The following is a 19803-nucleotide window of genomic DNA, read 5'->3' as shown; positions in this document are numbered from 1 at the left end:
AATTTGGTAAGATTACTTCTTTGCTTATTTTGTTAAATAATTTGTGTAGTATTGGGATTAGTTGTTCTTTAAATATTTGATAGAATTCACTTGTGAATCCATCTGGCCCTGGGGATTTTTTTTTTAGGAAGTTCCTTGATGGCTTGTTCAATTTCCTTTTCTGACCTGGGATTATTTAAGTATTCTATTTCCTCTTTTGTTAATCTAGATAATTTATATTTTTGCAAATATTCATCCATTTCAACTAGATTGTCATTTTTATTGCCATATAATTGATCTGTCTTAGAATCAACATTATGTATTGGTTCTAAGGCAAAAGAGTGGTAAGGGCTAGGAAATGGGGGTTAGTTGACTCGCCCAGGGTCACACAGTTAGGAAGTGTCTGAGGCCGGATTTGAACCTACGACCTCTCATCTCTAGGCTTGTGGGAGACTATGCAAGCCCATCACCCGTGCAACTCTTGAAGTCTATATCATTTAGAATAGGTCTTGATCTGCATTGGTAGAAAGATTTTCCTCCCTGTAAAACTATTTTCTGCGGATTTTTTCCACTAATGGCAAGCTTCTTCTCTTGTGTAAAATAAATTTATTTTGAATTGAAAAAAAATTCCCCATTCTCTATTCCCATAGGGCCTAAACCAATGAAATCATGGGTCCTATTAAAAAAAAAACAAACAACAAAACCTTACCTTCTGTTTTATAATCAATACTGTGTATTGGTTCCAAGGCAGAACAGTAGTAAGGGCTGGGCAATGCAGGTTAAGAATATTTGTGACTTGCCCAGGGTCACACAGCTAGGCAGTGTCTGGGGACAGATTTGAACTAAGAACCTCCTTATCCCTGAACCTGACTCTCAATCCACTTCGGCATCTAGCTTCCCCCACACCCATTTTTTAAAAGCAGGTATCTTTTGGCTGACTGACCTGAGAAGTTCACTAAGACTTTAAAAATATAATCTGTATTTGTCCAAGCAGAAATGGTGAGGTTTTTTTTGGGGGGGGTCTTATAACTCTCTAAAGATAAGAACTTACTTCTAAACCTGAAAGAGAATGAACCCTTATATTTTATTTGAATCCTCAAAGACACTGAGGATATATTAATTAGCCAAAGTCATTAAAAAAATCTCCGCCCCAAACAGAGACTTGCTAATGGATAATCCTTTACTCCCTTATAGGCATATTCTCTATTTAGAAATTAGCTGTACATTAGCAAATAAAATAGAAAAGGGCCTTGTGCCAAAGTGGCCTGGCATTAGAGTCCTTTTCATTCTCAAAGATGGATCAGAAAGAAGGAGCATTTGTTAGGTTTGGAGCTGCAGGGGCATTTGCTGGGGAGGGAGTTAGTGCTCATATTTTTTAAATTCAGGAATGTTTTGTAGATTACCAACTTTTGAACTTCCCATTTAAAAATGAGAACAGTTTTGTGCATAAAAATGGGCCCCCACTTTTATATCAACAAAGCACCTACATACAGTGGCTTTCATGCAAGAGTTTCAAAGTGCTTCCTTAATCTTAATTAAGTTTTGCCAGAACCTTGTGTGAAGGCAAGAGAAGGAACAAATCATTTCAACTTCCAGTAATATGGGGCCCCTTGGAGGGGAAGTCAACAGCTGTTTTAACATCATATATACATGCTACCCAGCAGCCTTATGCAATAAGGGAATGCAAACAGCACAGGCATAAAGGCAAATAGTGTTGGGTTAAATAATGAAGAAAATTTGACTGGAATTCAAAAATTACTTCTATAGCAGTGAGATTATCAGCACTATTTTTTAGAATGAAAGATGATTCTATGAAAAAATCCCATTAAATTAAATGAAAATTGTAAAATTGAGCCATACGGCACCTAATATTTGATCTCATTCAACAAGGAACTAGTAAGTATCTACAACATAAAAGGTATTGTGCTAGGTGTTTGAGATTGGTGTTCAGTCATTTTTTTCCATCAGTTTACAACCCTTCATGAACTTTTTGGGGTTTTCTTGGAAAAGATCCTGGAACAGTTTACCATTTCCTTCTCCAGGTCATTAGACAGATGAGGAAACTGAAGCCAACAGGATTGCCAGAGTCACGTAGCTAGTAAGTGTCCGAGGCCAGATTTGAACTCAGGAAGATGGACTTTGTGATTCCAGACTTGACAATCAATCCACTGTTCCATCTAGTTGACCAGGTATTGGAGATACAAAGATAAAGTAGTCTGTAGAACTCTGGTTCTACTGAGAGAAGGAGAAGGATGGAGGATGCAACATATATCCAGATAAGGAAATACAAAGTATATTCAGATTTACCCAAAGTACATTAATAGGGTCTATGAAAACATTACAGATGAAACAAAATCCTAGGAGGCAGATATTTCTTATTCATACTGAGAGAAATTAAGAACAAGAAGACCCAAGAGCTGGTTCAGATTATTGCTAACCAACTCATGTTCACCTTGTGCAATGGACCTAGAAGCAATTAGAGCAGGATCTGAAAAAACATCATGGTCTAACTGATAGAAAGCTTTAAAGTCAGAAAGTCCTGCATTCAATTCCTATTTCTGATACATCCCGACTACACATGACCGTAGGCACATCACTTAATATCTGAGTAACTCAGGCAAAGGTCGGCAGCCACAAATTATGGAGGAATTGCCCATGGTGCATCAGTGAAGGAGTTTTTGAATCAGAATTCCCCACATCAATGACCTCACAGGGTGAGATTCTTCCATCCCCAATAACAGATTGGGGATTTAGTTATGTACTCATAACATTATTTTGAAATGGTCAAAACACTTTAACCTGGAGTATCACTAGAACATTGCCCCGAAGCTCTGTTTCTATTCATTATGCATTTATCTAGTGTCTGCTTAATATTTTGTAAGCCAATTTAGCAAGTAACCTGAAAACTGATTTAGTTCTTTTAGTATGGTCTCTTTCAACCTTTCTATGTAGAATTTAAAAAAATGAAAAATTAATCAATTCTATAAACATTTATTAATGTCTCTAGAATAAGTGATTTGCATATTTTACATGAGAAGTATGGAAATGTATTTTGCATGATAGCACATGAATTTTCTTTATTGTATTATCTATCATCTTGGAGAGGGGGAGGGCTGGGAGGTAGAGAACATAAACTGTAAAATGTCAGATTATTTAAATAGATTTAAATTTATTTTTTATTTTTATTGTTTTATTTTAATTATATTTTTATTTTTATCACCGTACCTTTCATTATTTATTTATTTTATTTCTGGTTAATTATTTATTATTTTATTTTTTTGTAAGATCATATAATTTATATAATAACATATAAACACTACAATATATTATAATAGAATATAAAATAATTTTTACAATACAATATAACAATCATATTATTTATGTATTGTGTTATTTTTATTTTATTATATTATAATTTATTATATTTTATTATAATTTAAATTTAAATATATTTAAATTTGATATGTAATCTGGGAAAAACATTTTAAATCTTAAAAAAATTTAAAAATAAACATTTATTATTGCTGATTGAGACAAAGCATGGTAATACAAGTAGGTAAGAAAGAATATGGATAGAAAAAGACCATCTGAGAATTAAGGAGACCTAGATATGAATCTGGTCTCTGAAACATACTGCCTAGGTGACTCAGGGTGAGTCACTTCATCTTTGGTGCAGTCAGGTAACTCTAAATTGCAGAGAAATTGTTGATCTGGCTTGGTAGAGTTTCCTATACCTCTAAAATCTAAAATCAAAGGCCTAATTTTATAAAAAGAGTCCACTGAAGGGGTTCTTAATTTTTGTGGGTGTGACATGAATCCCTTAAAAATGTGATAGTCATAAACAATAATAGCAATATTGGACAATGATTATCTGGTGAAAATTTGGCTACTCTCAGCAATGCAATAATCTGGGACAATCCTGAAAGACTTATGCCTGGAAATGCTGTTCACCTCTAGAGAAAGAACCGTGGGAGTCATTTCACATCAGTGTAACTTTGGTTTGGTTTTGGGGTTTTGGGGGTTTTGCTTATGACTTTGCTCTTACAACAATGACCAATATAGAAGTGTGTTTTGCATGACAATAAACAATGAGGGAAAATGTGATGGTCTACGGACCCCTTCAAAGAATCATATTTTTTAAATTTTAAATATTTTTAAAAAATTTATAACTGAAGAAAATGCTAATTTTCAGTTGAAAGTTAGGGAAAATAAAAGTGTATTTAAAAAATCCAAGCTCATGGATGACTAAAATCTATGTACACTTGGGAATTCATGGACCCCCAATTTAACAACACCAGTTTAAGAACTCCTGACCTGGCATATATAGAATGCTGCCAAGCATTGGAGGAAATGAAATTGATCTAAAATAGCACCCTGTGTTATATTCATAATCTGGGAAGTGATGGATGCCACCTTGACTGACAGGGATGGCAGCTGGAGAGACTCGGAATGTTCCTAGGTGCTGTGAGATGGGGGCAAATGTTGGTTGGCCTCATGGTATAAATACCCCTGATAGCCACTTTGAGGGAAGTCTCTCTGGAGGTCTCTGGACAGGAGTCTCTGGACTGGGAAATATCTGAGTGGGTGGTTGAAAAGTGGAAGGGAGGTCTATGAAGAAGAGGGCAGGAATAACTCTGAAGCTATTTCCTGATAGACTGTGAGAGCTAGTGCATCATCAACACTGGTAGTGAGAAAGCTGAGAGAATAAAATTATCAATACAGCTGCATCAATAGCTTCCCTATTCTCTGGCTTGGCTGTGGCCAAGTCTGGTCAGAGGTAGTGAGAGTGAGCAAATCTCTAGCTTCTACCTGATCAATAGCCTCCAGTCCTGATTGTCAACTAGTTTATAGATAATAGATCAATAGGGTCTCAGATTCCCAATCCTTGTCCTTGTTATCCTTTCCCTGAGAATAGATAAAGAGAGTTCAACAACAAGTACCTTCCTAAGTGGTCTTTATATCACAGGCCCTGGGAAGGGAGTCAAAAGCAGTCATATCCTAAATGTCATCCAAGGCAAATCATTAGCCCAGTACTAATCTATCCAACTCCAGTTGGACCTGGAAAGGTTACCCATCTACTTAACATCTTGAGGGTCCTTCTTGGGCAACTGTTAGAGAGCAAGGGATAAATTACAGCAGCAGTTAAGGATGATCAGAGTTGGTATTCCTCCATCATCTGCAGCTGAGGAGAGTACAGATAAGATACATTAACATTATTGTGCATCTAAACATCTCCCTTGGACCTTTTATTTATAACACCTGTCTTCACTGAGTGTACAAATAAGACACAAACACAGATAACTAAAATAAGCAGATTTTTATGTATTAATTTCATCGGACAAGAGCAAAACAAAGTCCTGTGCAAAGTCTGTTACTGACTAGGCAGAGGAGGAAAGGTTTCATGAAGAATATAGCTTTTGAGTTGGGCTTGAAAGAATTCAGCAGGTAAAGCCAGAGAAGACATTCCAGAAATACTGGACAGTGAGCTTTAAAATCAAAAAGGTTGTTTTGGGGGCCAAAAAGGGGCACAAATGAATATTAACTTTTCACAAGCTACAGATAGGAGACAAATCTGGTTCTAATGCAAAGTGTTTAGAAAGTTCAAATGAGAGATTCTGTTAGCACTAAATTGTGGAAGACCTTGAATGCTAGGAAAAGACATTGGAATTTGCTTCAGTAGGCAATGGTGGGCTCTGAAAGTATGGTTTAGAGGTTATTAGTGACATTACCAATTAAAATGGCAGTGGTATGAAGGTCAGATTAGACATGGGAGACAACGGTAGTGGAAATGTCTGTTAGAAGGCTATCCCAGTTATCTAAGTAGAGCATAATGAGAACTTCTACGTGGTGGCAGCAGTAATAAAGAGGGAGGGATGGACAGGAGATTTTGCATGGGTGGAATGGTCAGGATTGGGTAACTGATGGATAAAAGAAGCAAGGAAAGGAAGTAGGAGCCAAAGAGGACCCCAGTGCTATGAACAAGGGAAATGAGGTAAACTGGGTGTGATACTAGAGATAGAAACAGAGAAGTCAGAAGGGAAGGTAATTTTAGGGAGAAAGATGATAAGCTCAGTTTGGGCCATGGTGAGTTTGAGGTGCTGGCGAGGGAGCTGGAGGCATCGCTATGAAGCTCAGAGAAGAGGTCTAGGCTAAAGGTCTGCCTAGAGATGATAGCAGAGGAAATGGGAGTCAGTGGGATTGGCAAGGGACAGAGTGTAGTGAGAGAATGATTGAACAAATGCATGAATGGAAAACATTTATTAGTGACTTACTCTGGGCTAGACTCCCTGCTAAGTGTATGGGACATAAATACAAAAAGATACAGGCTGCCCCGAATAAGGACCTAAATCCTAATAGGGGAACACAACACACATGTAAATGCCATGGCCAGAGAAGAATATGTAAGGGGAGTAACAGGAATGGTAAGTGGAGCCCAAGGAGCTTCCATTTTAGAGCTGGAAACCCCCTACCCCTCATTTTAGAGAAAAGAAAACTAAGTGATTTGCTCAGAATGACACGGTACAATTTAAATCCAGGTCTTCCTAACTGCAAATCCTGCCCTTCTACTGATTATCTTGCATTGCTTTTCAAATGACTGGCATATCCTTTTCTGAAACAGTAGGTAGAAGAGTGGGTGCCTATGTGGGCAGAGGGAGGTGAGTGGGATTAAGAATAGGACTCTTGGTGTGGAAACTCCATCTCCCAAAGCAGATTAGTACTACAACTAAGTAGTTCTCTCATCTTAGAGAGCTGTCAAGGGCAAGGAGAAGTTAAATAACCTGTCCAGAAAAAAAGCAGTTAGGTGGTACAGTGGTTAGGGTGCTGGACCTGGTGTCAGGAAAACCTGAGTTCAGATCCGATCTCAAGTGTGACCCCAGACAAGTTACTTAACCTCTGTCTGCCTCAGTTTCCTCAACTGTAAAATGGAGATAATAATCATACCTACTTCCCAGGTTGTTGGGAGGATCAAATGAGATAACATTTTTAAAGCACTTAGCATAGTGCTTGGAACATAGTAGATAACTGATGTTCCCTCCCTTTTCTTTCATGTTAAAATCACATCTCTAGTATGTAATAGCTAAGACTGAACGTAGACTTTCCTGATTCAAAGCCTGGTCCTCTTTCCAAGGCTCCAGGCAGGCTCTCAGGAACAAAGGTAGAAAATAGATACATCTACATTCCTAGATTATTAGGGTGGGCAAAATGTGAACGTATCTGGAATTGAAGAGATCCTCCTGAGGCCAGAGACCTTATTTAACCTCATTAGCCTATGAACTCCAGCAGTAAGATTATCTGAAAGCCCAAACCAGGATAGGCAAGTCCAAACGCAGAAACCAGATAGTATACTCAGGTTGTACACATTCACACTTGCAGATAACTCAGGTTAAGTTGGAGGCAGCCTTTCAGCCAGAGGATTCAATGTTTCCCCAGACCTTCTCTTTTTGCTTTTAGCAGCCTGCCCTTTTCACTTTAGGGTTAGTTAACAAAGTCCTGAAAGAAGAGGTATTTAACAAGAAATACCCAGAAAGGCAGAGGACGACTACTCTTCGAGAGGCTTCATTTTTTCATTGCTTTGTATAGAAACAAAGCAACATGGCTTACTTTGGGTTGTACTCTTGAAGCATCCTGTCAATGCCAGGAGGAATTCTCTCTGTGCATTGTTCAACAAATAAAACTCAGGAGATTTCCCCACTTTGAGCTTAAACGTAATCTCACCATCATGGATCACAAAATAATGAGAAGGTTAAATAATGCCCGTGGTTCAGTCAGGATTTCTTCCATTATGGAGTTGTTCTGTCTTGAAGGGCCAGTGAGACTTTCAATTGCTGCCCACCTCAGCAAGCCAATGGGGTAATTTCGACCTCTTTAAAAGGATGTAGATTTTATACATATACATCCAGAACAAGTTAATGAGGAACATGTGCCTTTGATCCAGAAGGATGCCAGGCTCCTTAAATTCTCTCTTAGAGGAAATCATACAAGTGTGAGAATCCTTATGAGAGGCCCTCTTAGGAAATTCCTTGCATCTGCTCAGATTAAAAAGGTATAAACCTATTTATTTCTCCCAAATAGAGAGGGACTTCTCAAATATCGAGTTCTCTTCTAAAAGACAAATGGCTCTGTTTGGGGAATTGCAAAGAGCCAGAGAACTGGCATTTTGCTCCTGATCGCAGATTCTGGGAGAGTACAGTTGCTGGCAGCTGCTTGTAAACACGACTGCATAACTTGACTCTCTGTGTTGCAGACACCAAGCCCATGGTGCCATGAAATTTCTGAGACTCGGCATTTCTGGGTTGCACTTTGGTGCTACTATTTCTGCACATATTTCTAGTTTGCTTCAAAGGGAATAGTGGAGAACATCAGAAATGGGGCTCAGCTTGGAGCTAGAAGGAGGGGATGTAAGCATCTTCTTAAATTAAATTAGGATTAGCCATGGCATCTCATATCTCTGAAAGCTGGGCTGATGAGTCAGGTGGGGATAGATGCCGCACAGAGGAATCTGATGCTAAACTTGCAGAGACATTTACAATAAAAAATTTTACTTGATGAACAGGGAGTTAATCATATTGTAACTGTGCATAATCTCGTGAACTCGACTCCATCGAAGTCATAATCAACTATGCGCATTCTGAGCCTAGCCAGCCATGTTTGCTACTTGTGCTCTCCATCAGCAAGACCCTGGTAACCCAGTGAAAAAAAGGCTTTTGAAAAATGGCCAGATAGGAAATTGCATTTACCTATGAGAATCCAGTGCTTTCATCTATTCCTACTTGGAACAGGGCTTATTTTCTGGCCAAAGAGGTGGGTGATGAGAGAGCAGAACAATTTTCTTTCCTAACCCCATGATGAGGGGTCAACTCTACTGGACATCCATAAAGGAAAGAAGAGAAAGACTTCCAAGGTACAAAGAAGGGTTGAAATGGGGAGTTAGTATCATATAATACCTCATTTAGGAAATGCATCTTGTAAACCTGCATAATTAAGTACTGTTTATATTTTTTCATACTGCAATGATGGGTCAGTTTCCTCATCTGTAAAATGAGCTGGAGGAGGAAATGGCAAATCACCCCAGTATCTTTGCCAAGAAATAATACCAAATGGGGACACCAAGAGTTGAACACGACTGGAAAATTACTGAAAGATACCAACAGTCATCTTTACATGCTATCATTCAACATATACTATTTTCCCCTGCTGGCCCATTTTATAGATGAGAAAGCTACAACTTAGAGGAGTTAAGTAACTGGCTCATGGTCATACAAAATGCAAATGATAACTCTTTAAGAACTCAAGTTATTCAAAAGCCCGACTGACTCTCCAGAATGAGCTAATTTCAAGGCTTGTTCAATGCACATCAGAAAGCACATTGAAACTTTCTTCATCTTTGAGAAATTTCAAATATCCCCAACTTGGTAACTAGTTTAAACTTAATTTCTCCAGTAATCATGGGCTTCAGTATTAATGTGTACATGAAAATGTCTTCAGGAATCAGCCCACATTGCAATCTGTTATCTTGTTTTGAGTGAACCTGTCGTGACTAGAAGTTTAAATGGTAGTTACAGAGAAGATGCATCAGAGTCTCTTAATGAGATCCCCATGTTTTATAAGGAGCTGCTGAAAATATTCTTCCCCTCCTCCAGTTTCCTGGAATTCAGGGAGAATGTAATTTTCTCCTCCTTTTACCAAGTACTTGATGATCAAGGATGCTGCAAACTAAATCTTAATAGGGGTTTACATGCTCTGTGACCCCAGAGTAGGATGAAAAAGGACATTTTCAAAATTCCTTTAAATGCTGCCCTTCAAAGTCAGGAAATACACTCTTCTCCCCACTCCAAAAAACACTGTGTGTTGGTTGTCATTTTCTTAAGTCAAAAAAAAAATATAACTTCACAATTTGGATGAAGACCTCTGGGTGCTGCCAGGAGGCACTAAGACTTGATTCCTTGAAAGAATGAATATACTTCTCTAATGGGATCAGTTTGTGACCTCAGGGAATTCACTCCCTGGAAGAATTTGTACCAACCTTGAAAATAATTTTTTTTTAAGGAAAGAATTTCCAGGAGTTCTGGTTGCCCCACAGTGCTTCAGGCCTGTAGAACCCCTGCCCAGCACTCATGATCCCGCATATTAAATGTTTGAGTCCATGGATGGAAGTGGCACACCTTGAATGAAGTAAACTAACTATGTGCTTCAATATCAGCCCCGTCATCCTCACTTAAAGAGCAATTTAACCTTAAATGTCTAAGTAGAATTGAATAAGATGTATCTGTACATATCATATTTTAATGCAGGAATTTATAATTTACACAAATATGTAGTTTTTATATACATAACTCATTCAACAAGCATTTATTAAGCAGCTTCCGTTTGCAGAGAACTGTGCAAGGTGCTGGAAGAGCTATAATATTCAGATGTGATTCCTACTCTAAAGAAGCTTGTAGTCTAATAGAGATGTAGGGTAGATAGACAATCATAATATACAACAACATATGATTATAAATAAGAGTGTTACTGATTATATCATAATCCCATTTAACCTTTGGAAACAAACCTGCTGGGAAAATTTAACAAGTTTATTTTGAGTAGGGAAACTAGTTCTTGGAGTTGAATTGCCATGCATTCACTGAGAGATAGAGCTAAGATGAAACTTCTGAATCTTGGTGGGAAAAGAAGTAGTAGACAAGAAGATTTGACCTAAGCAAGGAAAAGGAAGTCACATGTAGGGTATTTCAACTGGGGGAGAAGTCCAGAGACTGAATTTGGAGATAAGAAGTTTTGGAAAAAATGGGGAAAAGGGAAAAAATACATCTAAAGCTCTTGCAATCCTTAAAATTATATTTAAATGTTAGCTATGATAGTTATTATTAGAGAACTCTCATTAAGATTTTAATTGTAGGATTTGTCCTTGAGCATCAGGCAACTGATCTTTTGGTAAGAGGAGGGGAGAATTACATTCTTGTTAATAATAGAGAATCGATAAAGAACATGGCATGGTCTATAAAAATAGTGTCAGGAGTGCCAAAGCCCAGAATGAGCTGAAAGAGAGGGGGGAAACTAAGGAAAACAAGTCTTCTTTTTTTTAAGGCTGTGATTAATGGAGGGAAGAGGAAAATCAAGGAAAGAGTAGCATCCTGCTGCTTGAGGGAGAGATGGGACAAAGGTAAAAAACAACAAAGGGAAGGTGGAGCCACTCAACCCTGCCTCTGTTATCTAACAAGAGGAATGACCTCATTAATGGAAACAACTGAACAAAACTGGCTGCTACCAACTGGGAGTTGATAATCAAGTTATATATAAAGAGATAGGAAACTCTTGATAGAATCGAGTCACTTGGAAAAGATGAACTATACATCTTTGGGTACTGAAAGAACTGCCAGATGTAATTGTTGAGTCATTGTCTATGAGATTTGAAAGAATATGAAAAATGTGAGAGCTAACATAGGAATGAAAATATTGTCACCATTTTTAAGAAAGGGTCATAGAATCATAGAGGAGAGAGAGGAGCAAAAGATTAGTCTGAAACCAAAAGCCAGGGAGCTTGACATTGGTTTGAGAAGAAATTCTAAAACAGACCATCAAAGAGATGGTTAATGAACATCCAGAAAAAGAAAGTAGTTATCACAAAGAGTTAACATGATGGCCTCATCAATAACGAATCATGGAAGACTAATCTTATTTCCTTTAAAACATTTTTTTTACTATTACTAAATAATTATAGTAGATCAGGAAAAGGCTATGCATAGAGTTAAGCTAGACTCTAGCAAGATGTTTGATAAAGTATTTCATACTATTCTTTCTTTAAAACCCTTCCCTTCTGCTTAGAATCAATATTGTAATGGTTCTAGGACAGAAGAGTGGTAAAGGTTAGGCAATTGGGGTTAAGTGACTTGTCCAGGGTAACACTGCTAGGAAGTGTCTGAGTCCAGATGGAACCCAGTACTTTCTATCTCTAGGCCTGGCCCTCTATCCACTGAGCCACTTGCTCCCACTTTCATACTTTTCTTGCAGAAAATACAGAGAAATGGGGGCCAGATGATGATTCAATGACATGGATTAGGAACTGGTTGAATGGCTAAATTAAGAGAGTAGTTATTTATGGTTCAAAATCACCTTGGCAGGTCTCCAGTGAATTATCTTATTAATTCCACACTTTTCTCCCCTCTTCTATCTTTGTTTTTCTGATTAACAAGCATTCATTTTTTTCTTCCTCCCACATCCTCCACTGTACAATAAAAATAAATATAAAATTCCCATAAGAAATATGCATAATCAAAAGAAACAAATTCCCACATTGGCCATGTCCCAAAATGTATGTCTCACTCTGCATTTTATGAACATCCCTTCTCTGACAGGAGATTTGGAGCATGCTTTATCTTCAGTCCTTTGAAATCATGGTTTGTCCTTGCATTGATCAGAGTTCTAAAGTCTTTCAAAGTTGTTTTTCATTGTAATGTTGTCATAGTCTAAATTGTTTGCCTAACTTCATTCTGCATCAGTTTATTCAGGCATTCCCAGTCTCTTTTGAAACTGTCCATTTCCTGTAGTCCCATAATATTTGATTACTGCAATATACCATAATCTGTTAAGTCATTCCTGTAGGTGGATAGCCCTTTGATTTCCAGTTTTTGCTCCTAATAAAAAGAACTGCTATAAATATTTTTGATTATATATTTCCTTTCCCTCTTTCTTTGCTCTCTTTGGGGAATATACTCAGGTATAGTTTTGTTAAGTCTAGGAGATATGTACAATCTAGTGATTTTGAGGGCATAATTCCAAATGACTTTCAAGAATGGTTACTTATTGTCCAGTCATGTCTAACTCTTGATGACCCCATCTAGGGTTTTCTTGGCAAACATATTAGAATGGTTTGCCATTCCTTCTCCAGCTCATTTTATAGATGAGGAAACTGAGGCAAACAGGGTTGAGTTGAGTGACTTGCCCAGAATCACACAGCTAGTAAGTGTTAGAGGTCAAATTTGGACTTAGGAAGATGATTCTTCTTGACTCCAGGCCTGGTATTCTATCCACTATAGTAACCAGCTGCCCCAAGGGGCCATGATAGCTGTGTTCACATATATGAAAGGTTGCCACTTGGAAGAGAGATTAGATTTGCTTTGTTTGACCCCAAAAAGAAGAATCAGAAAAATGGGTGGAAGTTGCTGAGACACAAATCTAAATGTCAGGAAAAACTTCCTAGCAATAAAGTTATCTCAAAGTGGATGGGCTACCTTTTAGAGGTGGTTGTGTCTCCCCTAATTTGAAGACTTCAAGAAGAGGCTATATAATCAATTTCTTTTCAAAAAAATTTAATTAATTATTTTTGAATATTTTTCCATGGTTACATGATGATTCATGTTCTTTTCTTCCCTCCCTTCCTCCCCCCTCCCATAGCTGATGCACAATTCCAATGATTTTTACATGTGTCATTGATCAAGATCTATTTCCATAGTATTAATATTTGCAATAGAGTGATCATTTGAAGTCAACATCCCCAATCATATCCCCATTGACCCATGTGATCAAGGAAATGTCTTTCTTCTGTGTTATATAATCACTTCTTTTTTTTTTTAAAATTTTAAACCCTTAACTTCTGTGTATTGACTTATAGGTAGAAGAGTTGGTAAGGGTAGGCAATGGGGGTCAAGTGACTTGCCCAGGGTCACACAGCTGGGAAGTGTCTGAGGCCGGATTTGAACCTAGGACCTCCTGTCTCTAGGCCTGGCTCTCAATCCACTGAGCTACCCAGCTACCCCTATATAATCACTTCTTAAGTATTCCAGAATTGCTTGTCGACTCCAGAAGCGGGGAAGGAAGAAAGGAGGGATGCAACATGAATCCTATAACTGTGAAAACTTAGGTGGAAATTTTTTATTAAAATAAAATAAAGAAAGAAAAATTTTAAACATTTAAAAATTCTTTAGGAAAAAAGTATGCCAGAGTAGGGATTCTTTTGGGTTATAAATTGCTGCTATATCCCCTTCCAACTCTCAAATTCTATGAGTCTCCTTTCTGTGATGCTTAAGCAGAGTTAAAGTAATCTAACTCTTCTCACTATGCCACACTTGGCCTTCCTATGATACCAGCTGGCATCATGTAGGGTTCATGGTAATCTCTATACCCTGTAAACAGAGTCATTTAGAAGGGATACCATGCTAACCTTCAGTTCATCCTGGACTGGTATTTCCTTACTGTGGTTTCATCTGATCTTCCTTGGGCAGAGGTATTTTCGAAATGAAATGCCTGGATCGGTCAACTTCTTGCCATCAGAAAGCAGGCACTTGACTTGCCCACATGACCCATATTCCTCAGAGAACCTTCTAAGGAAGCTGCCCTATGAATCTGGCTGAAAGATGGGTCCCAGCTTAACCAGTTTTTGACTGTCTGATACAGGTGACACTTTTCTCAGTCAGTTGCTTCTTCATCATCATTTGGATTCACAGTGATTCTTTTTGTCTGTTTGTTTCATTTTTAATTGTCATGCAAAAAGCTCTTCCCTACTGGTCATTGTTGTAAGAACAAACTCATACAGAACCAAAAGCCCAAAAGGAAACCAAAGATACACTGATGTGAAAGACAAGACCAACAGTTCTTTCTCTGGAGTTGGCTAGCATTCCTCATCCGAAGTCTCTCAGGATTGTCCCAGATCACAATGATCCTTTTGATTCTCTTTTGAAAGGAGATTGGGAGCTAGTGTCTTCTTGGACACTAGTTTGTATTGGAAAGACCAGAAAACTGGAGGTCACAAATGATGTTCTTCAACACTTCCTCAGTATCTTTTCCTTTCTAATATTCTCCCATTAGTTTCCACAAAAAGGACTACAGAAAGCTTGTTGTACCATCACTTGACATGCCTGTTCTGTCTATACAGTTAGCATCTGCAAAGCATTCATGCCCTTGCTGTAGTTATAGAGAAATTGATTTCCCAGAATCCAAGAAATTAGAGATGGAAACACTCTATTAGGTCACCAAATCCATCCCCTGGGGCTAGTTTAAGATTGATCCCTGGGTTCACAGTGTATTATCTAGTGGGTTTTTTTCTATCAGGTTTTGATGGGTTTTTATATATTTATAACAGACTGGCAATTTGTACCATGGAAAATTATGCCAACCCATATGAGAAATAAAATTCTAGAAAAATAAGCTTTTTGCTAAGCACTAATTTTACTTTGGTGGATACATTTTTAAATGTACTAATGTTTATAGCCTCTCATCGTGACAAAGGCAGGACTCTAGTATGGGATCATGGATTGGCATTACTAGCAAATGGAGAATTTACATATTTTGCAAGTTGTAGAATTTTCCCAGGACAGAGTTTCCCATCAGATCTGTACAAAATCTGATACGAATTTTAGCTTCTTTCTGCACAGGAAACTGAGCTCTGTGTTTTGTTCAAGTACATGCAATCAAACAGCTGGCCAAGACGATATTTTAGGTCTCTTGTCGGGCTGTTGGGGGCTGTGACTCTGTATGAGGCTTTAACAGCTCAATGGGGAGCGCTCCCTTTGAATCTAAAGGAAATGAAGGGACAAAGCCTCCTAGAGGGATACTGCCCTGGACCTGTGCTTTGTAACCGCTTTCCACCCCATTTCCATTAGGCAGTGAGCCAGGGAGGAGGCAGCTCAAGTAGCCAGGACTAAAGGAGACTAGCAACTAATAGACTCATATATATACAATCAGCTCATCATATCTCCCTTCCCTTCCCACAAAGCAATCTCTCCTCCTCGGCTGAATTTTATGATTTCTTTTCACCTTCAAGGCTGCCAGATTTAACTTAATTTCTCTGACATGGAAATATTGGGGGCAAAGGGGCAAAGCAGTAATATTGGGCCAGATCTCTTCCCAAGGATGACCCAATTTGGGGGAGGCCTGGAGAGGTGTGGGAAAGAGCACCAGGGAGGAGGACAAGTAGGTCAGAACACAGTGAACGGCCGAATTCTATCAACTCGATGTTTCCATTCTAATATTCCTATTTTAAAAAACCCAGATGAAGTTCCTGTTTGTGGATGAGTATTATGTCTGGAGAGTGTCCCAGTCAGAAAAGCCTTATGCATTTTTTATACACCTGTATGCTAAATGAGATAGGGCATCCAGGTGCTGAGTAAGACTTATGAATGTGCTGTAAATTATGCAAACAAGTAATTTTGCATGTCCAGAAGCTAGTGCCGACAAATGGTACAGTTTCCCTAAACTCTCCATAATTTAGGGGTGCACAAATGGAGAAGCCAACAAACTAGGACAAGCTTAATTGCTCAGCATAGTATATCAGCATGGACAGGCGTCAGTCAAAAAGATGAATTTTTGCCTGAAAAGAACCCCTTCGAATCCAAAGCGGAGCCCAAGAAAACTGTTTCAGGCAGCTAAAGAAGGCAGTTGCCTGTGGTGGTATGGTCCCAGATGGTTCCAATTTATACGGTGGTACGACTCTTGGCTTTGAGGTGAATTGGGCAACGGGGGCAGGAAGGGATTGGACTGCCCATCTGACAATCAAAAAGATATAATTTATTTTAAGTTTATATGCCTAGGGCAGTTAGGTGGCTCAGTAGATAGAGAGCCAGACCTGGAGTTGGGAAATCCTGGGTTCAGATCTGGCCTCTGTCACTTCCTAGCTGTGTGACCTTGGGCAAGTCACTTAACTCCCATTGTCTACTTACCACTCTTGAGCCTTGGGAACAACACAGTATTGATTCTAACACAGAAGGTAAAGGTTTTTAAAAGAATTTCTACTTCGAATTTACTTGCACTATGGCTACCTGGATCTTTGTTTCCCATTACACAGACTCCATCCTGGATCATATTTTCATTGGGATGAATGCTATGGATGCTCTCAAGGAGCTCACATTCAAGTGGGGAAGATGTATTTGTAGAGTAGGTGGAAAGTAATCTCAGAGGAAAGGCAGTGGTGGGTGAGGAGTGTGGGACCAGGAATGGCTTCCGGGAGAAGGGAGGATTTGAGGTGCCTCTTGAGGGGAGCCAAGGATATGAGGAGGGAGAATATGTAAGGCACAGGGACAGCCAATGCAAAGAGGGAGTCAAAGATGGGAAGAACGCCCCTGGGAAGAGACCAGAAAGTAGAATAGTCAGCAAGTAGCTGGATTATAGCAGGTGGAGAGGAGTAAAGGGGAGCAAAGGCAGGAAGGGGCTAGCCAGGGTGGGATGGGCTTCAAATGGGGAAAGGACTTTCTATTTGATCCTGGAGATCCTAGAAAGCCACTGTTTGGGATGGTGGTGATGGGAAGGTGGAACTAGTTTGGATTAGCAATGCCTTCTGGTCATAAAAGGGGCAAAAAGCTCCTTTCCTCACTTTACCAGAAGCTTCCCAGGAGCCAACCATAGGATAATAGACACTTAAGAGCTGTATGGGACTGCAGAGGTCATCTAATACAATCCCTACTTGTTTAATCGAGTCTGACCCTTCATGACCCCATTTGGGTTTTTCTTGGCAAATATGCCAGAGTGGTTTACCATTTCCTTCTCCAGCTCATTGGACAGACGAAGAAACGGAGGCAAACAGGGTGAAGTCACTTGCCCAGGGTCACACTGCTAAAGTGTCGGAGGCCAGATTGAATTCGGGAAGATGAGTCTTTCTGATTCCAGGCCCCTTGCTCTAACCATTGGATGCCCCTAATATATAATCCAATCTATATTTGACCCTATAAAACCTCTACATCATCTTCAAGTTATTTTTTGACCTCCATTTGAAAAACTACACTGAGAAGGATTTCTATCATCTCCAGATGCTGCCAATTCTGCAATTACTGAGCAGGGTACTTTGTCCAGAAGCTGGCTGATCCTTTCTCCCTAACTCAGTGCTTTTATATCTGAATGGCAGTATTGAAGGAAGTAGGTTCAATATGGGGTCCTATGCCTTTTGGCTAGCTTGTGTGTGTGTTTTTTTTAATTTAATGTGGACATGTATGCACATGTGTCTCTCTCTCTGTGTGTGTGTGTGTGTGTGTGTGTGTGTGAGAGAGAGAGAGAGAGAGAGAGAGAGAGAGAGAGATGCAGAGGGGAGGGAGCCAGAGAGGGAGAACAGAATCTAATCTGGGACACAACTAGACTAAATTAGTTGGTTTAAAACTCTTGTAGGTATTTTATGTATGTCATGCCCTGAGTAATGAGTTTGCATACAATTGCAGTCTGCTGTATATAATTCTCTACATTTAGAAGTAATTGTTCTTGAAATCAATATTCAAATTTATGCCCAACAATATGCAGATCAGTTTTGCTTTGACTCTTTTTTAGAAATTGCAGTAAAACTGGCAGGAACCATTCCTTTGGTGCAGAAGCATTCTTCTCAAAGAAAACATGAAGACTCAGATGAAATCGAGCCTCTTAAATACCCATATCTAACCTGGAATGTTAGTTAAAGATTAGCAAGGAAGTTACCAAATTGTGGCTAGTCATTTATTGTTTTAAAAAGCATGCTCCATGGGAATCATCTTTACTGGTTAATGGTTGCTCCTGTTAGCAGTTTTAATGAACAGTTACATTGCATAAATAAGCTTGGAAAATTTACGTTTGTGATCTGGATCTCGGCAAAAGCACAGATCTGGAAATAGGGACCATATGGCAATGGCCAAAGTATTTCTTCAACCCATCAATCAGTTAACAAGCATTTAGTATTTAAATGTTTGCTATTGGCCAGGGCCTGTGCTAGAATGTGCTGGGAATGAAAATGGCAAAGGGAAAAAGTCCCTGCCCTCAAGAAACTTGTATGGACTTCTTCCATGGACCAATTAATCTAATGATTTGATTGAGAGAAAAAATAATAACTGACATTTAAGTACCTTGTTTAAACTGGCATAACACATTCTAGCCATAACCTGATTCTGTTCTTTTAAGAAGTCTGAGTCATGTTATATAGGAATTATCATCCATGTTACAGATGAGGAGATTGAGGCTCAGAGAATGACTTATATGTCAGAGACAGGATTTGAATCAAGGTCTTCCTGACTGCGTGCCTAGCACTCTATCCACCATATTATCCTGTCCCACTCAGAAGAAAGAGAGGAAGCCAAAACAGCCTAGATTGAAAAGTCTAAAGATAGGGGCAGCAAGGTGGTTCAGTGGACAAAGACCCAGGCTTGTAGATGGGAGATCCTGTCTTAGAATTGATAAGATTAAAAAAAAAAAAAAAACAACAACAGTCCAACCTTGTTGAGCCCTGTCTTGGAAGAGAATTGAATCTGAGGGAAAATAGGAATAAGTTTTCTTAGAATACAAAACAAACAAACAAACAAAAACCTCCTCTTTGTCCCCATGGATTTTCTCTGAGTCAGAACTGAACTGGACACTGGAGAAAGATGCCAAACACTGAACATCCTAGCTTTAGAATGAAGCCTTGAGGTTGTTTAGTCCAAACTTCTCATTTTATAGATGAGGAAACTGAGGTCTAGTGAGGTAAGATGACTTGCCCAGTGTCACATGGGTAAAGTGGGACAGAGCCAATCTTTTCACTTCAAATCCAGTGTTCTTTCCCCCTACACAACTGAGTAACTTCTAAAGCCAGAGGCTTGACCTATTCAATCAGAGAGTATTGTTTTTTGTTCTTCTCTTTCTCTCTCAGTCTCTCAGTCTCTATCTCTGTCTTTCTTTCATTCTCTGTCTCTCATTCTCCCTCTAAGTCTTTCTGTCTCTGTCTGTCTCTGCCTGTCTCTTTCTCTCCCCACTCTCTCCCTCTCCCTCTCTTTCCCTTCTCTTTCTCCATATCCCCCTACTCCCCCCTCTTTCTATCTCTCTCCTCTCTTTCAGTCTCTCTCTCCCCCTCTCTCTTCCTCTCTTTTTCCTCTCTCCCCCCTTCTCTCCCTCTCTCTCTCTCTCTCT

Source organism: Gracilinanus agilis, chromosome 6 (genome assembly GCF_016433145.1).
Source record: "Gracilinanus agilis isolate LMUSP501 chromosome 6, AgileGrace, whole genome shotgun sequence".
In the NCBI taxonomy this organism is placed as follows: Eukaryota; Metazoa; Chordata; class Mammalia; order Didelphimorphia; family Didelphidae; genus Gracilinanus; species Gracilinanus agilis.
The sequence above is the reverse complement of the archived record's forward strand: the minus strand, read 5'-3'. Positions refer to the sequence as shown.